The sequence below is a fragment of the Gigantopelta aegis genome, chromosome 2 (genome assembly GCF_016097555.1).
Source record: "Gigantopelta aegis isolate Gae_Host chromosome 2, Gae_host_genome, whole genome shotgun sequence".
Taxonomy (NCBI): Eukaryota; Metazoa; Mollusca; class Gastropoda; order Neomphalida; family Peltospiridae; genus Gigantopelta; species Gigantopelta aegis.
In genome coordinates this window covers 290,704-312,306 of record NC_054700.1, presented here as the reverse complement: position 1 = coordinate 312,306, position 21,603 = coordinate 290,704, and positions in this window count along the sequence as shown.

The following is a 21,603-nucleotide window of genomic DNA, read 5'->3' as shown; positions in this document are numbered from 1 at the left end:
CGTTTGCATTTTACACTGGCCATGACATAGCACGGAGTTGGTTTACTGTCTTTGTTTGGCTGTGTCACGTGTTCAAAAACACCCGTAGCTAGATCGTGTCTAATACATAGTCCTTTTTCAGCCTCAATTTGGGGGTAAATAATTTCAGTGTGGTTTGACATAAGAATAAAATTAAATACAAATTTGGAAATAACAAAAGTGTGCCATTTTTCAGAGCAATGAGAAATCGGTTGAGAAATAACTAAAACTGTAATACTAACCGCATTAAGATAAAGACGTGTGTAGAGTAATGGCCGACGTGCTGTTGTTCTTTTGTTTTATTATTTGTATAGTCTTATGACATGAAATAACTCTGATTATTTTCTTGTTTCTCCCTCTGTGGAAAAAATGACCAAATAGAGTTATACCGCATTACAAGACTACGCAAGTCCATAAACACAAAATGGCGGTGATAACGTTGTAAACTTCCGTTTTTCGACAGAACCCGCTTCCGTGATGTATGCTACTTTACCGATAACACTGTAAAGGGTGTTTATATGCATTTCCTCAGAAAGGACAGTATCTGTCATGACGTGTGACATGCCAGTCGTGGAGTGCTGTTGTGACGTTGCGTCCGTCGAAAGTGGTCGACCCTGAGACCCTTCGTACGTCGGCGAACGTTCTACCACTGAGGACCACCCCAGCCCTCGAGTGAGATGAACCCTGGAGCCTGTGCCATCATCAAGACTGGGTACGCAATGTAGAGTGCAGTGGTAATGCCATGCAGTGTAATCACGGCTCTAAAGACAGCAATTGCAAACCCATTAGCGTCGAAAGCACTTACAAGTGGCGCTGGTGGATAGGCTTTCACAGAACGAGTTTCTAGTCAAAATTGTTTGATGCTACGCTTAGAGAAGAGTGAATGACATCGCCCGATCATGCACAGACAGTACACAGGCAGCTCAGATCATGTCCGGTCGTGCAATCTTTGTGAGTTTAGCATTGGAAATTCCGTCCACCTCAGATTAACCCCTGCATCATTTTGCCATGGAGTCACATGTTGTGCCCAGGGTATATGTGCCTGAACCTGAATTAGATATTCGCGGGGGTGGGTGGGTGGGTGGGGGGGGGGGGGGTGTTACATAGCTGCATTACATTAACGACACCACTAGAGCACATTGATTTATTAATTATTGGCTATTCGATGTCAAGTGAAGCAGAACGAGAAACACGGCGGACAGACACTGGCTCTTAAAGGTCGACCTCGGCTGAAGTCAGTTTTAATAAGCCAGTGTTTATCAGCAATGTAAAACTGATTCGTGATCGGTCATTGAATATACGAGATCAAACATCCATCTTGGCATCGTAATTGCAACAGAGACCATTCCGGAGTTTAATAACTTGGTTTTCGATTGCGAACGCCATTTTCCACAGACAGCGAACTGGAACAGTCTTTGGCATTAGAAACAAGCGGAATGTTTTCATTTCAGAGCAAAAGGGTCAGGCGGTAGCTGCATATCGTGCAGTTCTTTGATTTAGTATTAGTTTTATTATTAAAAACGGTAATGCCCCCACTTACAATTAAATAAACATCTGAACACATATACTGTAAGTGGAATATATTGCTTTGTAAAAACAGGGTGAGGTTTTATTTGTTTTCTTTCTTCTTATTTTAGTACCAATTACTTTGTTGTGGGATTTTTTTAATCGGAGGCACAGTGGTAAACCGCTCGCCAGATGCGCGGTCGGTCAGCGATCGATCCCCGTCGGTGGGCACATTGGACACGTTTTCATTCCAGCCAGTGCACCACAATGTGTATATCAAAGTCCGTGGTATGTGTTATCCTGTCTTTGGGATGGTGCATATAAACAATCCCTTGCTACTAATGGAAAAATGACTGTCAAGTTTAACAAATGTTTCACATACAATAGTCGATGATTAATAAGTGATATAGTGGTGTCGTTCAACAAAACAAACTTTACTTTTTTGTTTTAGTAATTTGCTGTGCAGATTAATCAGAGAATGATAAACAAGCAGGCAGGATCGTGAAATGGATTTATTTGGCTTTTGTCAACCGCTTTCGTATTCGCTTGTGAGGTGGCTTGGTGGGAACGGACTACTGGACATCAATGGAACTCATTCGGCCGTGCTCACGTGGTGGGAAATACTCTTTAAGGTCCATTCATACTGTAATCACCGACCTGCATGCGGAACTGAAATTGTGGTCGCCACACTGTCCGGAGTTTATAACTAAGAAAGTGCCTGTAATACTCGTTAAACGGCTCCATTAGCTGGCAATGGTGAAACAGCAGCAGATACAAGAACGCATCTAACATGGTTATTACACACACATACTACTTATGTGGCTACAGCCGTGTGTTTGACCGACATTAACGATAGAAGATTGACTGAAAACATAGTTTTGCAATTTGAATAGTGTTCTTGGCTGTAAAACAAATTTGCATATCTATTAACACTGCGTATGAACTGCTGAAAAGTCTACTCCTCTCTTGAAATGATTTGAATGATTTTATAAAGCCAGCGCATGCATCCAGCGAAAACAAATCTTTCATTCATGAACACATTCCTGTAGGCTCTGCTTGGACGTTATGTCACGTAATCCCTGACTGATGAACAATTTGCATATTTATTTATTTACACAGCATATGCATTCCGTAATTAACACACTTTTATTTTTAGCTTTAAGAAATCCTTTTATTTGCTTCAGAAGAGCAGGGAGGAATGCAAGAAAAACCAACAATGAATATAATGCCCTCCCCCTCCCTCACTAGTGAACTGACCCTACAGGTTACTTGTATCTTCTAATCGCCTATGGAACGCCAATATAACGTCAACGTTAAAGCGATAATACGTCAGCGTTACACCGAGAGAACATCCGCGTTACACATAGATAATTTCAGCATTACAACGATAGAACGTCAGCGTTACACCGATAACATGGCAGTTTTACACCAATAGAACGTCGGCGTTACACAGAGACAACGTCAGCTTCACACTGATAATACGTCAGCGTTACACCGAGAGAACGTCAACGTCACACCGATAGAACGTCAGCGTTACACCGAGAGAACGTCAACGTTACACGGAGAGAACGTCTGCGTTACATCGATAATACTTCAGCTTTAATCGATAGTACATCAGTGTTACACCGGCAGTATGCCAGCGTTACACCGATGGTACGTCAGCGTTAGACCGATAATACGTCAGCCTTGCACCGAAAGTACGTCAGCGTTAAACCGTCAGTACATCCGCGTTACATCGAAAGTGTGTCAGCGTTAAACCGACAGTACGTCAGCGTTACACGAAAGTGCGTCAGCGTTACACCGACTAAGTCAATGTTACACCGATAATAGTCACCGTTACATCGACAGTACGTCAGCATTATACCGACAGTACGTCAGCGTTACACCGATAGAACGTCAGCGTTATACCCATAATACGTCAGCGTTACATCGACAGTACGTCAGCGTTATACCAATAGTACGTCAGCGTAACACCAATAGTACGTCAGCGTTATACGGAGAGTACGTCAGCATTACACCGATAGTACGTCAGGGTTATACCGAAAGTGCGTCAGTTACATCGACAGTACGTCAGCGTTACACCGACAGTACGTCAGCGTTACTCCGATAATACGTGAGCGTTATACCGACAGTACGTCAGCGTTATGCCGTTAATACGTCAGCGTTACACCGATAGAACGTCAGCGTTATACCCATAATACGTCAGCGTTACATCGACAGTACGTCAGCGTTATACCAATAGTACGTCAGCGTAACACCAATAGTACGTCAGCGTTATACCGAGAGTACGTCAGCATTACACCGATATTACGTCAGGGTTATACCGAAAGTGCGTCAGTTACATCGACAGTACGTCAGCGTTACACCGACAGTACGTCAGCGTTACTCCGATAATACGTGAGCGTTATACCGACAGTACGTCAGCGTTATGCCGTTAATACGTCAGCGTTACATCGATAATACGTCAGCTTTATACCGATAGTACGTCAGCGTTACACCGATAGTACGTCAGCCCTGCACCAAAAGTGCGTCAGGGTTATACCGATAATACGTCAGCGTTGCACCGATAGTACGTCAGCGTTACACCGAAAGTGCGTCAGTGTTAGACTGATAGTACGGCAGCGTTAAACCGACAGTACGTCAGGGTTATGCCGATAATACGTCAGCGTTATACCGAGAGTACGTCAGCGTTACACCGATAGTGCGTCAGCTTTATACCGATAGTACGTCAGTGTTACACCGATAATACGTCAGCGTTACACTTATTGTACGTCAGCGTTACACCGATAGTACGTCAGGGCTATACTGACAATACGTCAGGGTTGTACTGATAATACATCAGGGTTATATTGATAGTACGTCAGTGTTATACTGAGTGTGCGTCAGGTTTAAACTGAGATTACGTCAGGGTTATACCGACAGTACGTCAGCGTTATACCGACAGTACGTCAGCGTTATACCGACAGTAAGGAGGTAAACATCTATTGTTCTGGTGTTCACTATTCTTTAAGAATATAGCGAACCTCGGTTTCGTAATACCATTCTCCTAGTCCGATTCCCTAACCACCACTACCACCACCACCACCACCCACAATAACATCCTTCCAGCACAACAATGCATGAATCAAACACTAATGCAACTAGTGCCAGAAAGGGACAGAGGAGATGTATTAACAGATGAAAATCGTGACAACCGTATTACAAAGACTTGGTCAGTCTCACCACATTCCATTATAAACTCTGATACTGATGGTGATCGATCCTAGATCGATCACGTACCAGAGCAACGTTGTGGGTTTTTTGTGGGTTACTTTTTTTTTTTTTGCCGCCACCTCACACGATATTCACACAGACAGGACAGTATACATCACGGCTCTTGGTATATCATCTCTGGATGATCGGGTTGTTAATTTGTCCCAGTGAGCGAGATATTTGTGTTGTAAGTTTCAACCCAGTCATAACGGCCTTGACCCTTGGAGGAAACTGCGACACATATAACCATTTTAACGACTATGATTATGTATAACCGCATTTCTTGTTAAAAATATCCGTGTCTATGTATAATCAACGTGTTTTTGGTTCTGCTAAAAGTTCACTGATACTCATATGGCAAGCAATAAAACGTATTTAATAAGCAATCTTCCTCGTTAAACGTGCTCCGTTATTGGCAAACAACTTAACAACGGCTGCGACCTGGGGACACTGGGACAGTGTCTTTAATAAAGCCCTCATTAATGACCCCTTCTCCTCGTCGTCTCCTCGTCTTCCCATCGGCTTCCAAACATGACTCCATCCTCATGGCCGGCCAAGTCATCTCGAGTTCAATTTTGCCTTCCATTGATCACTTATATACATATCAGCGAGCGACCCTTTCACCGAGAGGGTCTCGCCAACTGATTGGAGACTTTGACAGCAGGTCACGAAGTCGGCCATTAAGAATTGTTTTTTGCGCGTCACTCTGTAGGAGTTGTTCCTCACACGGCGGTGATTGGGTCAGACAGGGATCGACGTGGACTTAGTAAGTGCAATTAGCCAGCCTACCTCGTGTTGGGTAACTGGTCGGAATCTCGTCATGCACGGACCGAGCGGCGTGATGCGGTTAGCTGCAGCCATTTTCTCACTTAGGGCTCTATTTAATTTTTCAACACTTGCTGGATTTTTCTTGACCTTTCCATTTTACTTTCTTTTGTCAAATAGAGCAGCTGGTCTAAGTCCCGTCCCTTAACAAAATGAATAAACCTGAATAAAAAAAAAAAAAAAAAACCTGATTAATAAGACCGGTATAAACAACTAGGACTCGGGGAAGAATAAACCTGACTATTAAGACCGGTATAAACAACTAGGACTCGGGGAAGAATAAACCTGACTATTAAGACCGATATAAACAACTACGACTCAAGGAAGAATAAACCTGACTATTAAGACCGGTATAAACTACTAGGACTCAAGGGAGACTACACCTGACTATTAAGACCGGTATAAACAACTAGGACTCGGGGAAGAATAAACCTGACTATTAAGACCGGTATACAACTATAGGACTCATACAATCTACCGATGTGTGTAAAGAGACATTGAAGACATCCAGCAATTAAAAGGAAACGTCTCGCTGAGTGCCACCAAAATTACTCCAGTCAACACCTTATCGGTAGAGACATATCAAAGATTGTTTGATGGATTTACCGTGATTCTATGCTTTTGATGTTGTGACCCCACTTTCTTCACTGTATAGTTTGGTATAGACGTTGCACTATTCCTATTTATGGTTGCTACTTTGTTTGACAGTGTGTATAGTTTTCAGCCTTGTATGTTAACGTGTGGCCTATGGGAAGGAAGAAATGTTTTATTTAACGACGCACGCAACACATTTTATTTACGGTTATATGGCGTCAGACATATGGTTAAGGACCACACAGATATAGACAGGAAACCCGCTGTCGCCACTTTATGGGCTACTCTTTTCGATTAGCAGCAAGGGATCTTTTATATACATCATCCCACAGCCAGGATAACACATACTACGACCTTTGATATACTAGTCGTGGTGCACTGGCTGGAACGAGAAATAGCTCAATGGGCCCACCGACGGGGATCGATCCCAGACCAACCAATCATCAAGCGAACGCTTTTCCACTGGGCTACGTCCCGCCCCCTTGCGTGGCCTATGGGATTCCGTTTGGTGTAGTAACAACCTATAAGGATAGTTCCAATGAATCGTCAATATGACGGAGGGGGGTCTTACGTGGCCTATGGGATTCCGTTTGGTGTAGTAACAACCTATAAGCATAATTCCAATGAAGCGTCAGTATGACGGAGGGGGGTCTTGCGTGGCCTATGGGATTCCGTTTGGTGTAGTAACAACCTATAAGGATAGTTCCAATGAAGCGTCAATATGACGGAGGGGGTCTTGCGTGGCCTATGGGATTCCGTTTGGTGTAGTAACAACCTATAAGCATAATTCCAATGAAGCGTCAATATGACGGAGGGGGGTCTTGCGTGGCCTATGAGATTCCGTTTGGTGTAGTAACAACCTATAAGGATAGTTCCAATGAAGCGTCAATATGACGTTGTGTAACGTGATCTGAAGATGTGTGTGTGTGTGTGTGTGGGGGGGGGGGGGGGTTCTTGCGACCGCTCGTTTTTAGACCGATTTATTACGAATGTCGAGTCGATGCCGAACATCCGCCGTGTTGACCTCGACACCGGGACATGTTCAGGAGGCCGAGTTCTCGTGGTAGCTTTCTCGACTACTTGTACTGCGTGTAATCTGAAATAAACATCACAGGGCGGTATGCGGTGCAAACCAGTGGAAATGTTCACGAGTGCTGGTCTCAGAGATATTATTTCGCGTTTCTCCTACTGGCTTATCTAGGTGCGTGTGTGTGTATGTATAAACATGTTTTCGTTAGTTTATCTGTGTGTATATGTGTGTGCGTGTATGTGAGTGTGCGTGTGTGTGCGTGTGTGTGTATGTATAAACATGCGTTCGTTAGTTTGTGTGTATATGTATGTGCGTTTATGTGCGTGTATGTGAGTGTGTGTGTTCGTGCGTCTGCGTGCGTGCATGTATGTGAATGCGTGGGTGAGCGTATGTGTGGGCGTGTATGTATGTGTGTGCATACGCGTGTGTGGGTGTGCGTGCGCGCGTGCGTGTTTGCGTGTTGGTATATGTGTGTGTGTGCGTATGTGTGCTTGTGAATGTGTGTGTGGGTGGCTGTGTGTGCGTACGTGTACATGTGGGTGTGCCTGTGTATGTGTGGGCATATATGTGTGTGTGCGTGCGTGTGTTTTTGTTCTTGTGTGCGTGAGTGGAGGTGCGTGCGTGCGTGCGTGTGAAACCTTATAAGTTACCCCTGGCTGCTAATCGGGAGGAAGCAGAGGTTATTGTTTGTGTAACTCTCCGATCACGTGACACGGCTTCCATATTTCCGAGACTGACATCGCTACATTACAATTAGCCCGAATACTCTGACTGAGGTAAAACCTAGTAAGTCCAAAAATGGTCCTAACCTAATTTTGACCAAAATCAGACATACTAGGTTTTTCCAGAACACTCAAGATATACCCTGGGCACAACATGTGACTTCGTGAATGAATCCAAGGCAAAATGATGTAGGGGTAAACTTCTATCTGGTTCATTGTAATGTAGCCCGAGTACTCTGACTGTAAGAGAGGTAGACGGACATTTGGACAGTTATACGCCCTCATTACAGTCAGAAATCAACCTATGTATTTTTTTTGGCAATTCCTGACAACCAAAAAGTTGGCAAAGATTCTCGCTTTAATACCACACCAATCCTATGTTTGACGTCAAATACCTTTACATCGATCATTTTCGAGTTAACTGATAAAAAAAAATCCACATATTAATCACTAATACACATACTACAGAAAGAAATCCGACAGCACCCACATTCAGCTACGCTTCGTGACACTCCGTCGCCATAATTACAAAGCTCGGCGATCTATTTTGAGACGTAGATCACGTGATCGCACACTGGGCGATTCCGCCTTGTGCAGCAGTTACAGGGGCCGTCTCAAGTTTAACAAATGTTTCACATATAATAGTCGATGATTAATAAGTGATATAGTGGTGTCGTTCAACAAAACAAACTTTACTTTTTTGTTTTAGTAATTTGCTGTGCAGATCAATCAGAGAATGATAAACAAGCAGGCAGGATCGTGAAAATTGATTTATTTGGCTTTTGTCAACCGCTTTCGTATTCGCTTGTGAGGTGGCTTGGTGGAAACGGACTACTGGACATCGGCCGTCCTCACGTGGTGGGAAATACTCTTAAAGTCCATTTATACTGTAATCGCCGACCTGCATGCGGAACTGAAATTGTGGTCGCCACACTGTCCGGAGTTTATAACTAAGAAAGTGCCTGTAATACTCGTTAAACGGCTCCATTAGCTGGCAATGGTGAAACAGCAGCAGATACAAGAACGCATCTAACATGGTTATTACACACACATACTACTTATGTGGCTACAGCCGTGTGTTTGACCGACATTAACGATAGAAGATTGACTGAAAACATAGTTTTGCAATTTGAATAGTGTTCTTAGCTGTTGAACAAATTTGCATATCTATTAACACTGCGTATGAACTGCTGAAAAGTCTACTCCTCTCTTGAAATGATTTGAATGATTTTATAAAGCCAGCGCATGCATCCAGCGAAAAGAAATATTTTATTCATGAACACATTCCTGTAGGCTCTGCTTGGACGTTATGTCACGTAATCCCTGACTGATGAACAATTTACATATTTATTTATTTACACAGCATATGCATTCCGTAATTAACACACTTTTATTTTTAGCTTTAATAAATCTTTTATTTGCTTCAGAAAAGCAGGGAGGGATGCAAGGAAGACCAGCAATGAATATAATGCCCTCTCCCCTCCCTCACTAGTGTACTGACCCTACAGGTTACTTATATCTTCCAGTCGCCATGGAACGCCAATAGAACGTTAACGATAAAGCGATAATACGTTAGCGTTACACCGAGAGAACGTCCGCGTTACACATAGATAATTTCAGCATTACAACGATAGAACGTCAGCGTTACACCGATAATACGTCAGCGTTACACCGATAACACGTCAGTTTTACACCAATAGAACGGTAGCGTTACACAGAGACAACGTCAGCTTTACACTGATAATACGTCAGCGTTACACCGAGAGAACGTTAGCGTTATCCCGATGGTACGTCAGCGTTAGACCGATAATACGTCAGCGTTACACCGAAAGTACGTCAGCGTTACACCGACTAAGTCAACGTTACACCGATAATAGTCACCGTTACACCGACAGTACGTCAGCGTTATACCGACAGTACGTCAGCGTTACACCGATAGTACGTCAGGGTTATATCGACAGTACGTCAGCGTAACACCGAAAGTACGTCAGCGTTAAACTGACAGTACATTCGCGTTACATCGAAAGAGCGTCAGCGTTAAACCGAGAGTACGTTAGCGTTACACCGACAGTACGTCAGCGTTACATCGAAAATGCGTCAGCGTTAAACCGACTAAGTTAACGTTACACCGATAATAGTCACCGTTACACCGACAGTACGTCAGCCTTATACCGACAGAACGTCTGCGTTATACCGACAATACGTCAGCGTTACACCGACAGTACGTCAGCGTTATACCGTTAATACGTCAGCGTTGTACCAAAAGTATGTCAGCGTTACACTGACAATACGTCAGCGTTACACCGATAGTACGTCAGGGTTATATCCATCGTACGTCAGCGTTACACCGAAAGTACGTCAGAATTACATCGACAGTACGTCAGCGTTACACCGACAGTACGTCAGCTTTATACCGAAAGTACGTCAGCGTTATACAGAGAGTACGTCAGCGTTACACTGACAGTACTTCAGCGTTACACCGATAATACGTCAGCTTTACATCTATAATACGTCAGCTTTACACCGATAGTACGTCGGCGTTACACCGATAGTACGCCAGCGTTACACCGAAAGTGCGTCAGGGTTATGGCGATAATACGTCAGCGTTACACCGACAGTACGTCAGCGTTATACCGTTAATACGTCAGCGTTATACCGAGAGTACGTCAGCGTTATACCGAAAGTGCGTCAGGGTTATACCGATAATACGTCATCGTTACACCGATAGTACGTCAGCGTTACATCGAAAGTGCGTCAGGGTTATACCGATAGTACGTCAGCTTTACAGGGACAGTACGCCAGCGTTATACCGTTAATACATAACCGTTGTACCGAGAGTACGTCAGCGTTACACCGAAAGTGCGTCAGGGTTATACCGATAATACGTCAGCGTTACACCGATAGTACGTCAGCGTTACACCAAAAGTGCGTCAGGGTTATACCGATAATACGTCAGCGTTAAACCGACAGTACGTCAGGGTTATACCGATAGTACGTCAGCGTTAAACCGAGAGTACGTCAGCGTTACACTGAAAGTGCGTCAGGGTTATACCGATAGTACGTCAGCGTTAAACCGAGAGTACGTCATCGTTACACTGAAAGTGCATCAGGGTTATACCGATAGTACGTCAGCGTTAAACAGACAGTACGTCAGGGTTATACCGAGAGTACGTCAGCGTTACACCGACAGTACGTCAGCGTTACACCAAAAGTGCGTCAGGGTTATACCGATAATACGTCAGCGTTAAACCGACAGTACGTCAGGGTTATACCGATAGTACGTCAGCGTTAAACCGAGAGTACGTCAGCGTTACACTGAAAGTGCGTCAGAGTTATACCGATAATACGTCAGCGTTAAACCGACAGTACGTCAGGGTTATACCGAGAGTACGTCAGCGTTACACCGACAGTACGTCAGCGTTATACCGTTAATACGTAAGCGTTATACCGATATTACTTCAGCGTTACACCTAAAGTGCGTCAGAGTTATACCGATAGTACGTCAGAGTTACACCGAAAGTACGTCAGCGTCACACCGAAGGTGTGTCAGGGTTATACCGATAATACGTCAGCGTTACACCGACAGTACGTCAGCGTTATACCGTTAATACGTCAGCATTATACAGATAGTACGTCAGCGTTACACCAAAAGTGCGTCAGGGTTAAACCGATAATACGTCAGCGTTAAACCAACAGTACGTCAGGGTTATACCGATAGTACGTCAGCGTTAAACTGAGAGTACGTCAGCGTTATACCGATAGTACGTTAGCGTTACACCGATAGTACGTCAGCGTTACACCGATAGTACGTCAGGGTTATACCGATAGTACGTCAGTGTTACACCGAAAGTGTGTCAGTGTTACATCGACAGTACGTCAGCGTTACACCGACAGTACGTCAGCGTTATACCGACAGTACGTCAGCCTTATACCGTTAATACGTCAGTGTTATACCGCTAGTACGTCAGCGTTACACCGATAATACGTCAGCTTTATACCGATAGTACGTCAGCTTTACACCGATAGTACGTTGGCGTTACACCGAAAGTGCGTTAGGGTTATACCGATTATACGTTAGCGTTACACCGATAGTACGTCAGCGTTACATCGAGAGTACGTCAGCGTTATTCCGTTAATACGTAAGCGTTATGCCGATAGTACGTCAGCGTTACACTGAAAGTGCATCAGGGTTATACCAATAGTACGTCAGCGTTAAACCGACAATACGTCAAGGTTATACCGATACTACGTCAGCGTTAAACCGAGAGTACGTCAGGGTTATACCGATAATATGTCAGCGTTACAATTATTGTACGTCAGCGTTACACCGATAATACGTCAGGGCTATACTGACAATACGTCAGGGTTGTACTGATAATACATCAGGGTTATATTGATAGTACGTCAGTGTTATACTGAGTGTGTGTCAGGGTTAAACTGAGAGTACGTCAGGGTTAAACTGAGAGTACGTCAGGGTTATACCGACAGTACATCAGCGTTATACCGACAGTACGTCAGCGTTATGCCGACAGTAAGGAGGTAAACATCTATTGTTCTCGTGTTCACTATTCTTTAAGAATATAGGGAACCTCGGTTTGGTAATACCATTCTCCTAGTCCGATTCCCTAACCACTACACACAATAACATCCTCCCAGCACAACAATGCATGAAGCAAACACTAATGCAACCAGTGCCAGAAAGGGATAGAGGAGATGTATTAACACATGAAAATCGTGACAACCGTATTACAAAGACTTGGTCAGTCTCACCACATTCCATTATAAACTCCGATACTAATAGTGATCGATCCTAGATCGATAGCGTACCAGACCAGCGGTTTTATTTGTTTTTTTGCCGCCACCTCATAAGATGTTCACACACACACACAGGACAGTATACATCACGGTCCTTGGTATATCATCTCTGGATGATCGGGTTGTTCGACTTAATTTTTCCCAGTGAACGAGATATTTGTGTTGTAAGTTTGAACCCAGTCATAACGGCCTTGACCCTGGTGACATTGTATGTGCGCCTTAGAAGACAGATAAATAACTGTGATGAAGTGTTGTGATTTGAAAAATAACCTGGAGGTACAATAAATCGGCTCCCATTATACAGAGGCTACTTCTTGAGTCATGCTCTTGTGACGCTAGACTTGCAACTTGGAAGGAAATGTATTTATAACATCCACCATACCATCGCTGCTTTACGAGGGCTCTCCAATTACGAAAGCTGACGCCAGACGAGCGTGTGATGTCCCAAGTCTTGTGACGCCACCGGGCCTGGTATGATCGCCCGAGTGGGGGTAGAGTGGACGATGTGTGCCCGGATGTGGTTTGAGAGATGCGTGTAATTGCAATTGTAATTCCTGCCCTTGGGCAGCAACCGGTAATTGTCCAGCAGTGGTCACACCCCGAGTTCGTCAGACCACCGTTCGTGATTGTCCAGCATTGGTCACACCCCGAGTTCGTCAGACCACCGTTCGTGATTGCCCAGCAATGGTCACACCCCGAGCATGGTATGACATTCACTTGTTTATTTGAACGACAAAACTGTATCTCTGCACAATGCAGAGTCGAAGAGGCATATGCAAACTAGCACACCCACCCACCACCCCCACCCCTCGAATTCCGCGATTTGCACAATTTGCATCGTCGTGTAGAATAGTTCGTCCGCGGAAAATAATTTTTCGTGCAGAACACGAAAAGAATTCATAATTTTAGACCGTGGAATTTGCCTTAATCACCGAAAAATGTTCGATGTTTCTGAATTGTAACATTAAACATGGAATTTTAACATTATTTACTTTCCATACAGAAATAAATAAATAGAAGCATAAAGTATGTGTTTCTGTTTTTTTAAAGTTGTTACAGGCTGGACTGGTAACCGCCTTATAGTTACTAGTCTGCGTAGCCTGCGTTTGGAACCAGCCTTTAGTTTCTGTCATTGAATCGGAAATCCTCGCAAGATAGAGCGCAATGGATTGTGGCGAGATGTTCCGATTGTTACTGGGTGCGTACGTTACGGAAATCAACGAAAACGGGTTGTAATTACACTTTGACAGATTCCACAAGTACGGATAGGATTCAGCAATTCCATTCTATTTAATATAAAATAATTATATTAACACATAAGTATCGATTGTTGGAGCGGAGCGGATATATTTTAACATGCTCATATACCACTAAGTTTTCGAGCATGTCTGTTCCGGTTCCCGTCCCTGGATAGCCAGAGGCCCGATCCGGGACAGAATAAATTAAAGGTACATTCCTGAGTTTGCTACAATTTTAAAGATGTTATCAACTAACAGATACTTTTTTAACGATTGTAATTACATATCAAATATATTTTTCTGCATAAACTATCAGTGGCTATATATTAAACGTGTTTCTGACCGTTCTAATATTTGTACTAGGTTAAATTGCATTTTATTTCTTAAAAAGTATTTGTTCGTAGGTACGAAATTATTTGAAGACAAAATCCAGTTTGGGCTTCTTATAAATATTGAGATGACCAGAAACACATTGAATATACAGACACTGATATTCTAAACAAGAAAATATATTTAATATATAAGTTTAATCGTAGAAGTACTTTATTAGTCGGAAACATCTTACAATGCAGCAAACTCAGCACAATAATTATTTAGAATATTAACACTAAAAGGAAGGGGAAGTATATTTAATTTGTAGGCACATCCAAAACATAAATATAATTAATATATATACAAGTACTCATTAATAGTTTTGGCGCAATTTGGAGCGGGCTACCTAAATTAAAAAATAAATTTAATAATTACTTTATTTACTTTATCTCTAGATTGGAAATGGAGTTAGGTTACGAAGTTTAGGCCCATGCCACAAGAAGTTTACTTAGTGGTTGGGATAGGGAAGAGAACCAATCATATTGGTAACTTCAGTGTGACCCGCCAGGAGGGGAGGTGGCGGGCCACCGGACATACTTATCTCACCCTACGGCCGAAACCGCCTACACATACGCCTCCTACTCCTTGTAATATAATTTCCATTGTCACTCGCTAAAGCTCGTGACAGTTGAAAATTGTTTCACTCGGGCCATAAACATGATACAAAATGGAAGCTCGTTTAATATCCTATACACATGTCTTATGATAATAGCAGACATAATTATAATACTAACCAGATATAAATAGCATTATAACTAATCTTAGAACGGCTCTATGAATATAAATAGCATTATAACTAATCTTAGAACGGCTCTATGGATATAAATAACATTATAATTAACCTTAGAATGTCTCTATGGATATAAATAGCATTATAACTAATCTTAGAAATGCTCTATGGATATTTTCAAAACGTGAAGCCTCGCCTCAGTGACAGCAATACATGTCACACAATGTCGACATTCATCCACCAGTTACTCAGTGAACAAGCAGGATATTATACAACTGAACGACCACAGAGAATGACAGCAATACATGTCACACAATGTCGACTTTCATCCACCAATTACTCTGTGAACAAGCAAGATATTATACAACAGAACGATCACAGAGAATGACAGCAATACATGTCACACAATGTCGACTTTCATCCACCAATTACTCAGTGAACAAGCAAGATATTATACAACAGAACGATCACAGAGAATGACAGCAATACATGTCACACAATGTCGACTTTCATCCACCGGTTACTCAGTGAACAAGCAGGATATTATACAACTGAACGACCACAGAGAATGACAGCAATACATGTCACACAATGTCGACTTTCATCCACCAGTTACTCATTGAACAAGCAGGATAGTATACAACTGAACGACCACAGAGAATGACAGCAGTACATGTCACACAATTTCGACTTTCATCCACCAGTTACTCAGTGAACAAGCAAGATAATATACAACTGTACGATTACAGAGAATGACACAAATACATGTCACACAATGTCGACTTTCATCCACTAGTTACTCAGTGAACAAGCAGGATATTATACAAATGAACGACCACAGAAAATGACAGCAATACATGTCACACAATGTCTACTTTCATCCACCAGTTACTCAGTGAACAAGCAAGATAATATACAACAGAACGATCACAGAGAATGACAGCAATACATGTCACACAATGTCGACTTTCATCCACCAGTTACTCAGTGAACAAGCAGGATATTATACAAATGAACGACCACAGAAAATGACAGCAGTACATGTCACACAATGTCGACTTTCATCCACCAGTTACTCAGTGAACAAGCAAGATAATATACAACAGAACGATCACAGAGAATGACAGAAATACGTGTCACATAATGTCGACTTTCATCCACCAGTTACTCCGTGAACAAGCAAGATATTATACAACTGAACGACCACAGAGAATGACAGCAATACATGCCACACAATGTCGACTTTCATCCACCAGTTACTCAGTGAACAAGCAGGATAGTATACAACTGAACGACCACAGAGAATGACAGCAATACATGTCACACAATGTCGACTTTCACCCATCAGTATGTGATATTTTTCAGATCACATACTTTAAGAATTTGATAACTTTGCAAATTAGATGTAAATTAGTCGAGGTCTCGGCACTAGGTTTATTGGCATTTAAGCAAACGTACTTGGGTGACACTCCATGGTTGACGTATGCATTAACAGTCATCAAATAAAAAAAACATTTCAATGGCAATTTGACACTGAAAGCTGCCCAGCGTTCAGAAAACAAAAGACGTTAGGCATAACTTTATTTTGTTGTAAGGACATCCAAAATGACGTCATTAATTACACGGGGGGGGGGGGGGGGGGGGGGGGGGGGGGGGGGGCAGTAGACTAGTATAAAATATTAACTATAGACCACAAGTTAATATTATTACATTTCTGCCGCCTATGCGGATCAGAAGCCAAAATATGAGCAATTGATAGTATATCATGGCAGCCATCTTTCAATTCAAGATGGCGGTAACCAGCATGTCAGACTTTAAATTAGTAGACCAAAATACCCCTGAATACTGGCTGAGTAACTACTGTTCTGTTTCTTGGTTTAGGTCTAGGTTGATGGACAACTATTGTTCTATTTCTTGGTTTAGGTCTAGGTTGATGGGCAACTATTGTTCTATTTCTTGGTTTAGGTCTAGGTTGATGGGCAACTGCTGTTCTATTTCTTGGTTTAGGTCTAGGTTGATGGGCAACTGCTGTTCTATTTCTTGGTTTAGGTCTAGGTTGATGGGCAACTATTGTTCTATTTCTTGGTTTAGGTCTAGGTTGATGGGCAACTGCTGTTCTATTTCTTGGTTTAGGTCTAGGTTGATGGGCAACTGCTGTTCTATTTCTTGGTTTAGGTCTAGGTTGATGGGCAACTATTGTTCTATTTCTTGGTTTAGGTCTAGGTTGATGGGCAACTGCTGTTCTATTTCTTGGTTTAGGTCTAGGTTGATGGGCAACTGCTGTTCTATTTCTTGTTTTAGGTCTAGGTTGATGGACAACTATTGTTCTATTTCTTGGTTTAGGTCTAGGTTGATGGACAACTACTGTTCTATTTCTTGGTTTAGGTCTAGGTTGATGGGCAACTGCTGTTCTATTTCTTGGTTTAGGTCTAGGTTGATGGGCAACTATTGTTCTATTTCTTGGTTTAGGTCTAGGTTGATGGGCAACTGCTGTTCTATTTCTTGGTTTAGGTCTAGGTTGATGGGCAACTGCTGTTCTATTTCTTGGTTTAGGTCTAGGTTGATGGGCAACTATTGTTCTATTTCTTGGTTTAGGTCTAGGTTGATGGGCAACTGCTGTTCTATTTCTTGGTTTAGGTCTAGGTTGATGGGCAACTGCTGTTCTATTTCTTGGTTTAGGTCTAGGTTGATGGGCAACTGCTGTTCTATTTCTTGGTTTAGGTCTAGGTTGATGGGCAACTGCTGTTCTATTTCTTGGTTTAGGTCTAGGTTGATGGGCAACTGCTGTTCTATTTCTTGGTTTAGGTCTAGGTTGATGGGCAACTGCTGTTCTATTTCTTGGTTTAGGTCTAGGTTGATGGGCAACTGCTGTTCTATTTCTTGGTTTAGGTCTAGGTTGATGGGCAACTACTGTTCTATTTCTTGGTTTAGGTCTAGGTTGATGGGCAACTGCTGTTCTATTTCTTGGTTTAGGTCTAGGTTGATGGGCAACTGCTGTTCTATTTCTTGGTTTAGGTCTAGGTTGATGGGCAACTATTGTTCTATTTCTTGGTTTAGGTCTAGGTTGATGGGCAACTGCTGTTCTATTTCTTGGTTTAGGTCTAGGTTGATGGGCAACTGCTGTTCTATTTCTTGGTTTAGGTCTAGGTTGATGGGCAACTGCTGTTCTATTTCTTGTTTTAGGTCTAGGTTGATGGACAACTATTGTTCTATTTCTTGGTTTAGGTCTAGGTTGATGGGCAACTACTGTTCTATTTCTTGGTTTAGGTCTAGGTTGATGGGCAACTGCTGTTCTATTTCTTGGTTTAGGTCTAGGTTGATTTGAACCCGGTAAAGGTCCAATTGGCAGAATTTGGTTCCCATGAAGAGGTCGCCATTCTCCTTTCTCGCAACAAATACAGGGATGTCCTGATTAGGATGAGAAGGAACAAGGTATTCGTCATGTTCCTATCAATCGGCCAACTTTTGTTTGCCATCAAACGCATGGATGTTCACACAAACCACGATCGCCTGGTGGTGCAACTGCATTTCTTACCTCCATGTTACAACCTCTCTTCTGTCGTCATTGGTCAGTCGTGGATGCTTCTGTCGCTATGATTGCATTAGTGTGCCATGCCTTCTGTTCAGGATTCAATGTACCAAGCATGTTGAGCAAAGTTCTGTTGAATCGCTCACACTTGCCATTACCCACAGGAAGGTTTGACGTGGTCCTCGACTTGTCCATATAAACACAGCGTATTTTTTATGAATGTAAATGAAGGAACAAGTTGGTGATGTAGTTTCTTGTATTTACTTTCCAAACATGAAACGTGATTAATACGTTAACAACATGGTGATACAGATAATATACAAGTCAGAGCTCTTGGGTGAATGACACACAGGTCTCCCGATAGAGTTGACATTGCTTATGTTACAAAACTGTCTCTCGGATCTTCCAGTAGAGTTTGTGCTTTGTGAGAGAACTTCCAGGCGTGTGAACAGTATCTGTTCTTCCCGAGTCTGTCCTTCATGGGTAAATTATCCTTATTTATAAGACGCATACTAAACACGTATCTATGTAATATACAGTTGTCAAGGTGTACTCGTTCAGACGCCTACAATACCCGTGGCAACAATTAAATTGCATTGTATTATATTGCTCGTTACATATTTAATTAGTGCTTGACACCAATTGATTTGATTGGCATGTCACTAAGTGGATACCAAGTAACTAATTCTAATTAATGCACATGTAAAAATAAAGATATAATACGTATTGTTATAAAGTTGAAGTTTAGCACTGTGACAGTTATCCACCGCCTGAAAGAAAATGACAAGTCCTAGTGTCTAGGAAATAAACTTGTTACGGTAGTTTGCATACAGTGCTTAAAATAATTGTCCCGTGTCCGAAATGTGGTATCACAAATAAACTGTTTCATCTATTAGACAAGTTTTTCGCTTGTATCGTAATCTCGTTGAGTCAGTTGGTTAACATTGACGTCGTCTGAAGCAGTTGTAGTTGACAGGCTGTTTATCTCGAGTTCGAATACAGACACTGATGCTGATGGTGCTGTCGTCTGTATATACGTATACATGGTTTTGGCTATGTGAATGTCAAGCTTACTTTCTAATATCAGTTTAGGTATCTCAAGATTATGAATTTATTGAAAATTAATACGTTTACTGTTTATATTATTTATTCCGAAAAACATTTAATAATCAAATGAGTCGTTATTTACCGTCGGTGATATTTGTCTCGTCTTATGTACTGTTGTGGATAAGTTGCATTACTCAATGTATTTAGTCTTTGAACTAGTTCATAATTTTCCCGTCTAAGATTTTCTAACTCAGTGTTTTGTTGAACAAGCTTATCGTAATAACTGGCTGATTGTTGATGTAAAGCATCAATGTCTGTTTGCATTTCATGACACACACTTTTGTTATACTCTTCATTATTTGCATTACTGTTACGAGAATCTTTTAAGTCTTCTGTCAAAATATTTATTATACTTTGTAACAACGCTACATCCTTTTTAGACTCTTGGAGTTCTTTTGTATGTATACGGGTTTGTTCTAGCTGTGCTTTTAGTGAACTGATTTCCTGAGATTGGTTCTCGATGGTTAGTTGTGCTTCTGTCAAATCGTTGGTTGTTTTGATAAAGTGATTTCTGGCTTGGTTTATTTCCGTATTGGACATTTGTTTGGCCTTAAGAGCATCGAGTTCTTGTTTTAGTGGGTTATTTAAGTTGACAACGCTAGTGAAAGCCTTAGCACTTAAGTTAGAAAATGGTAGTTGCCTAGCACAAAATTTTCGAAATTCGTACTGAGACTTTCTAGTATTGTCCCTTTCTCTGTTTTTATCCGATTTTTGTTTAGGTTTAGAAATGTTGTTGACTTGGGTATGATGTTTGGAGTATTTATGACAATTTATGTGGTTTACATCTGAGTGAGCATTAAGATTAGAACATTTTAAACAGAACATTTGTAATGGACATAGATTTGCATGACATTCACAAATTCTTTTGCCAAATAACCACTTACCGTTATGACAGACCGTGTCGCTTGGGAAGTTCCGTTGTGTAGAATTCCGTGTTAAAGGAAACATGTCACGAGACCATATTATAGCTCATTTTAAAAGCAAAATGATATAAAAATAATATACAAATAAGTTTATAACAATAAAATACACGTAGTTAACTTAAAATGAAGAAATTACGCCAATCAGTATCAAAGTACGATTTATGCATATTTATTCGTGAGCGTTCGGAAAAAAGGGAAGTGACGTCAGAGCCGCTGTACTCTTCCATTGTTGTTAACTGTTTATATATGGGGTAAGGGGCTTACGATCTTTTCAGTCCAACAGTGCCGTACTGCGCGGCCTTTGGGTGTAAAAATAAACAGTTTAAACGATCGGGATTGTCTTTTCACGGTTTTCCAAAGGATTGTATCCGAAGAAAGACGCGTGTATTTTATCGCAAAACAAAAGATTGGATACCAACACCGCATAGTACTTTCGTGTCAGCCTATTTACAGCCCGGAGCCCGAACGTAACCCAGAGACAAAAACAGTACTCGGTTGCGAATGCCGAGGTGTACAGTGTACATATTTGGCACAAAGATACACCTCAGCATGATGTATTTATATATGTTAAAACAAAAATGTAGAATTTAAAAAAGAAAAAAGAAAAAAAAAAAAGAAGATTTTTCTTGTTAGGGCTGTTGGCCTACATAACAAAATCTGTATTCACCGTCCGAAGAAGGAAACGTCAATAAGTAATTAAATATGGCATATACAAACATGGGATTTGGCATGAGGATACATCTCAGTACGACGTATTTAAATATGTTTAAAAAAAAAAATCTTTTTTTTAAATAATGATTTTAATCTTCGGACGGGGTACGTCACAAAAACGTTCCTCATCGCCCGAAGCCCCAAAGTAACACGAAGTTCAATACAAACTAAACCACTACTGTCGGTGTCGAAATAACTATTATGTTTCATCCACAGGCTGACTTGAGAATC